This window comes from Gorilla gorilla, chromosome 5 (assembly GCF_029281585.2).
Source record: "Gorilla gorilla gorilla isolate KB3781 chromosome 5, NHGRI_mGorGor1-v2.1_pri, whole genome shotgun sequence".
Taxonomy (NCBI): Eukaryota; Metazoa; Chordata; class Mammalia; order Primates; family Hominidae; genus Gorilla; species Gorilla gorilla.
Window position 1 is genome coordinate 166,442,020 of NC_073229.2, and position 6,039 is coordinate 166,448,058.

Below are 6,039 nucleotides of genomic sequence, written 5' to 3' on the forward strand. Positions count from 1 at the left end.
TGAATCTACATAATGCCACTGAACTAAACATGGTTAAGCCAGTAAATTCATGTCATTTACATTTTACTAGAGCTAAAAAAGTTACCACAACAAAAAAAGTTAATAAACCTTCTATAAACCATTTAAAATGTGATTTGGAAAGGCATTTTTGAATGTTTCACTAAAATGAATGAGAAATGACTCCAAAAATTTATATGTAACACAGATGGCAAATATACAAATGGCACTTTAGATAAGTCATAAGAAGACTTATAGTTTCTTGTTAATAAAAAACAGCCTTGGTTTACACAGAACTCAAAAAAAGTAGTTACTTTTTTTAAATTTTTGAGACAGAGTCTCACTTTGTTGCCCAGGCTGCAGTGCAGTGCAGTGCAGTGGCGCTCTCTCAGCTCACTGTGACCTCCGCTTCCCAGGTTCAAGTGATTCTGCTGCCTCAGTCTCCCGAGTAGCTGGGATTACAGGTGCCCACCACCACACCCGGCTAATTTTTGTATTTTTAGTAGAGACGAGGTTTCGCCTCTTTGGCCAGTCTGGTCTGGAACTCCTGACCACAAGTGATCCACCCACCTCAGCCTCCCTCCCAAAGTGCTGAGATGACAGTTGTGAGCCATCACCTCCAGCCTCAAAAAGGGTAGTTTCTGATGGTGGTATCACTCACTACATTTTTGTGCTTTAAGGGTTTCAGTTCAGGTGTGCTGAATATCCAGTTTACATGGGCTGTATGTTTGCACTGTAAATATGGAAACAGCAAGCTATCCAAAGCTGATCTGCTCTTTACTTTTTATTTTATTTTTTATGTTTTTGAGACAGTGTTTGGCTCTGCCACCCAAGCTGGAGTGCAGTGATGCAACTGTAGCTCACTGCAGCCTCGAACTCTTGGGCTCAAGCAATCCTCCCACCTCAGCTTCCCAAAGTGTTGGAATTACAGGCATGAGCCACTGCGTCTGGCTGATCTGCTCTTTAGTGATTACCCTACACCTCCACAGAGCAAGATCTGTGTCTTTACTCCACTGTGGGCCAGCCAAACCATGAAAATTTGAGATGGTAAAATCTATACCACAATTCCAAGGAATGCTGACTATAAGAGATTTCCAGGACGGGAATATACAGACACTAAACACAGTCACGGAATCCAACCTAATATGAATTAAAGAGTAATTTTGGCTATTTATTTTGTTAATGAATCTTGACTTCTTCCCTGAGGCATCTATTTTTTTCTTAGAAAAACCCGATTCTGATTTGAAATTATTATTAATAATAATAGCTCCCATTTTTTTTTTTTGGATGCAGTCTCACTCTGGAACCCAGGCTGGAGAGCAGTGGCGCGATCTGTGATCACTGAGACTTCTGCCTCTTGGCTTCAAACAATTCTCCTGCCTCAGCCTCCCAAATCGCTGGGATTACAGACATCCACCACAATACCCAGCCAATTTTTGTATTTTTAGTAGAGACAGGGTTTCGTCATGTTGGCCAGGTGGGTCTCAAGCTCCTGACCTCAAGCCATCCACCCGCCTCAGCCTCCCAAAATGCTGGGATTACAGGAGAGAGCCACTGCACCTGGTCATTTTTAAGCTCCAACTTTGCCAGACATCTTATAAATACTATCCTTAATATTTGTAATTTTGCTAATAGCAATTAACAAAACTGGGCATTATTTATTTTAATTTCTAGATATGACATTAGATCAGACTCAGAGAGGCCTATCTTTGCCCAAGGTTACCTAAGGAGTGAGCAGTGCAGCCTGTGTTTGCATCCCTGCTTCTGTGGGTCTCAAGCTGCATGTTTTTCCATCGTGGCCTGAGTTTGGCAGCCCCAAGTCCACTGCTCATTCTGCTAGATCCAGGGCCTAGAACCTCTTGATTTATTTTCCGAGATCTCTACTTCTAGGTTAAGTTCCTTGAGTAGCTATGCTCTGTGCACCGGTTCAAACAAATTTGATTTTTCATTGTTTTTTCCTATTGACTCTCATCTCTGGTCTAACAGGCATGCCTTCTTTTCAATCATATTTCCTGGCCTGGGAATGTGCTTTCCTCTGTTCCCAATTATCCTGACTCTGCCATACAATTCTAACAATAAAATTAGCTCCTCTGAGACCGGCAGAGATTTTAAAACCTTAAGTCAACTTTTTCCTCCCTACGTTCAACAAAGTTGACTGCATACGCAGACTCATATCTCTATTGGGTTTTTTCTCTAAATGCTGATAGAATTTTGTGAACTGTATACGTGTTTGATGGATCAAATATTTTGTGTATGTGTGATTTGTTGCTGTTTCTAGAAATATGAGCAATGTCTTAGTTTTTTCTTTTGTTTGTTTTACATTTTCTGGCATAAAACTTGGCATAAGACTTGGTTATTTCAGAATCATTTAGTATCATTGCAGTAAGATTTAGTAACATGTCATGGTTATGCCCTAAATACTAGCATCAGAAATTCTGGCTACCATCACCACTGCCATCACATATATTTATGTATGAACTAAGACAAGGTAATAGTATATAGCTATGCTAACTAAAATATGTGGTGAGATTTATTTCACCAATGTTAGGACTTACACTTAATTAAAATCTATGACACGGTAAAATATTATTTATCTCAGAATATATAAAATTAGCTAAAAATAACAAGGATTTCATATACTTTGAAACTTAAACTGTAACTTAGTTTTTAATCTTCATCTTTGAAAAACTAGAACAAATGTACTAAGCTCCGATATTTCTAACAATTGATTAATGATAAATATGCTCATTTTTATAAAGTAATCTTCAGTTCTTAAAGGATCATTTTTATCATTTAATACACCATTTAACACTTGTTTTTATAATCATGTCTATTTGCTCATCTTCAAAGAAATTCTCTCTTCATTGTTGCCTGGAGATATCTGTAATGCTGAGATCCATATACGAATCTGGAATGTTAATGGAGGAAGGGAGACTGACCTAGCAGAGAGAAGTAAAATCTAAATGTTTACCCAGAAGGAGTGCAATGGCAAGCAAGCACAGCTGCCCACATCAACCTAGAAAGGCTCAGAAATTGGAGGCATGGAATTCCTTTTATGTCGGGGTGAGGTAGGAAACCGCTAGAGGATCTCTATAAAAGACCAACTCGGCCCAAAGTCCCACTCTCAACTCACACAAGTTAGGCAACCACCCTTCTCCACCAGGTAGGACATAGAAGATACTCTCTGGAGAAACTAAATCAAAGAGGCTCTGGATTTCAGGCTCCAGGCCCAGTGGTGGGTAGGGTGATGAAAAGCGACGGAATACCAAAACATTTTTACTACGGTGGTGAATCCTCAAGGCCATTCCCTCCACCCGCAATTCCTAAAAGCCCAAGTCTAGGATTCCTAAAAATTTTAAGAGAAAAAGTATGGTGAGGCAATAATGCCTTTTTTTTTTTTTTTTTTTTTTTTTTTGAGACGGAGTCTCACTCTGTTGCCCAGGTTGGAGTGCAGTGACGCAATCTTGGCTCACTGCAGCCTCCGCCTCCTGGGTTCAAGTGATTCTCCTGGCTCAGCCTCCTAAGTAGCTGGGACTACAGGCACCCGCCACCATGCCTGGCTAATTTTTGTAATTTAGTAGTGACAGCGTTTCTCCATGTTGGCCAGGATGGTCTCAAACTCCTGACCTTAAGTGATCTGCCCACCTTGGCCTCCCAAAGTGCTGGGATTACAGGCATGAGTCGCCACACTTGGCCCAATAGTACTTTTTACATGCATTGCAAAGCCAAGGAATGCTTGGTGGAATTCCATTTGGTGCTCAATACAATGAGAACCTGAGAAAGCCTAACCTGATTGGAAGTTCTTTTAATGAATTGTCAATAAGAAATTTTTGTGAAGAGCCAGATCATCCTGGGATAGTTCTGTAGTGTATTTTGTGTCTCAGGTGCATGTAAGTATATAGGATTGTTACTGTGACATGGGAAGGACTCCATCTTCCATGCTATCTTTATAGGTCATCTCTAACCTCTTACCTCTAACCTCAGGGCTTGAGTCATTCATTCCAAATGAGAGCAGTAGACAAATGGCCATGGTTGATGGTCAATGTGTAGAATTTGAAGATAGCTTCACCAAAGTGTATTACATACCTCTTGCCTTTCCAGCTCACCTGCTCTTTCATATGAATTCCAACAATCCTTCAATCTTACCAAGGATTTCCAATGAACTGTGTAACCACCCTTCCAACCCGCCATGAGGTCACTTTCTTGCTTTATGATTGTATTAGTCCATTTGCACACTGCTATAAAGATACTACCTGAGACTGGGTAATTAATAAAGAAAAGAGGTTTAATTGACTCACAGTTCCACATGGCTGGGGAGGCATCAGGAAACTTACAGTCATGGCAGAAGGCAAAGGAGAAGCAAGCATCTTATTCACAAAGTGGCAGGAGAGAAAAAGTATGGAGGAGAAACTGCCACTTTTAAACCATCAAGGTCTCATGAGAACTGCCCCACCATCACAAGAATAGCATGGGGGAAACCACCCCACGATATAATCACCTCCCACCAGGTTCCTCCCTCCAAATGTGGGGATTACAATTCAAGATCGGATTTGGGCGGGGACACAGAGCCAAACCATATAAATGATAATCACCATCTTGCAAAGGCCATTCTAGGGTAGTATAGTGGGGCCCATCAGAGACCAAGTCCTCCCTGTGCACTCTGGATTCCTCCATAACTCCCTCCTTCTTCTCCAGAACATCACTCCTGGATTTATCCACAACTCTTCCCCTCTTCTCTAGAACATCACTCCTGCAACTCTCTGTCCCCCATTTGCAGTTTTTTTTTCTTGAATCCTTTCTGTCAACCTATCAGTATTACTTTGCACCTTCATTTGAAGGGAAAAACATTTCTACTAGGCTCCTTTTAAAGAACATTGTGTTTCATTGTTCTGTTCCACTTCAGAGCTAATTTTTTTGTAGAAACGAAATGTGGCCAATTGCTCATCTTTTTTGTTTTTTAAATTTTATTTTTAATTGACAAATAATAATCAGATATATTCATGAGGTACAAGGTGATATTTTTATACATGTATACACTATGGAATGATTCTATCAAATAATTAACATATCTCACCTGTTTTTTGTAGTGAGAACATTTAAAATTTATTAGCAATTTTGAAATACATGATTACATTATTATTAACTATGATCAAGATGCTGTGCAATAGATCTTATTCCTCCTGTCTGACTGAAACTCTGTTCCCTTTGGTCAATCTCTCCAACCCCCATCCTCATCTCATCCCTACTCCCAGCCTCTGGTAACCACCATTCTAATCTCTACTTCTATAAGCTTAACTTTTTAAAGATTCCCCATATAAAAGAGATCATGCACTATTTGTTGTTGTTTTTACAGAAATCCTGTCATTTATGGCAACATGGATGAACCTGGAGGAAATTATGCTCAGGAGAAGAAGCCAGGCTCATCTTTTCTCAGGCTATTCCATTACGGTTTCTGGCTCCTCCATTCCACCAATACTACTTCTGTCTCAGTTACTAGACAACTCTATGTTGCCATATCCAAAAGTCTCATTTTTATTTCTCATCAACACTAGTACTGCTAAGCCCTTCCTCCTTCTTGAAACATGTTCCTCTTTTGACTCTGTGACAACTTCCTACTTTACTAGCCATTTCTTCTCAGTCTTCTTTGCTACCCCTTCTTCTCTTTAAATGTCAGTTTGTCTTGGGGCATGGTCTCAGCCCCTTCTCCTTTCTATATGTCTCTCTGGATAGTAGTCTGTCTCATTCTCAGAGCATTAAATGCTACCTGTTTGCTGATTATTCCAAAATCTGCTGTTAAATTCCAGATATATGTGCCAATGATCTATTTTGGTGTCTTTACTTAGGCATCTAGAGGCATCTCATATTTAATATGTCCCCTTTCCTTCAAAACTACCCTTTCTCCAGCATTAACTTTTACCCACCACCATCCTTGCAGCTGCTCAAGCCTAAAACATGAGTGTCCTCCTTGAACCTTCTCTTCTTCTCCATCTCCCACATCCAAACCATTATAAGTTCCATCACCTCAATCTCCAGTATTTATCC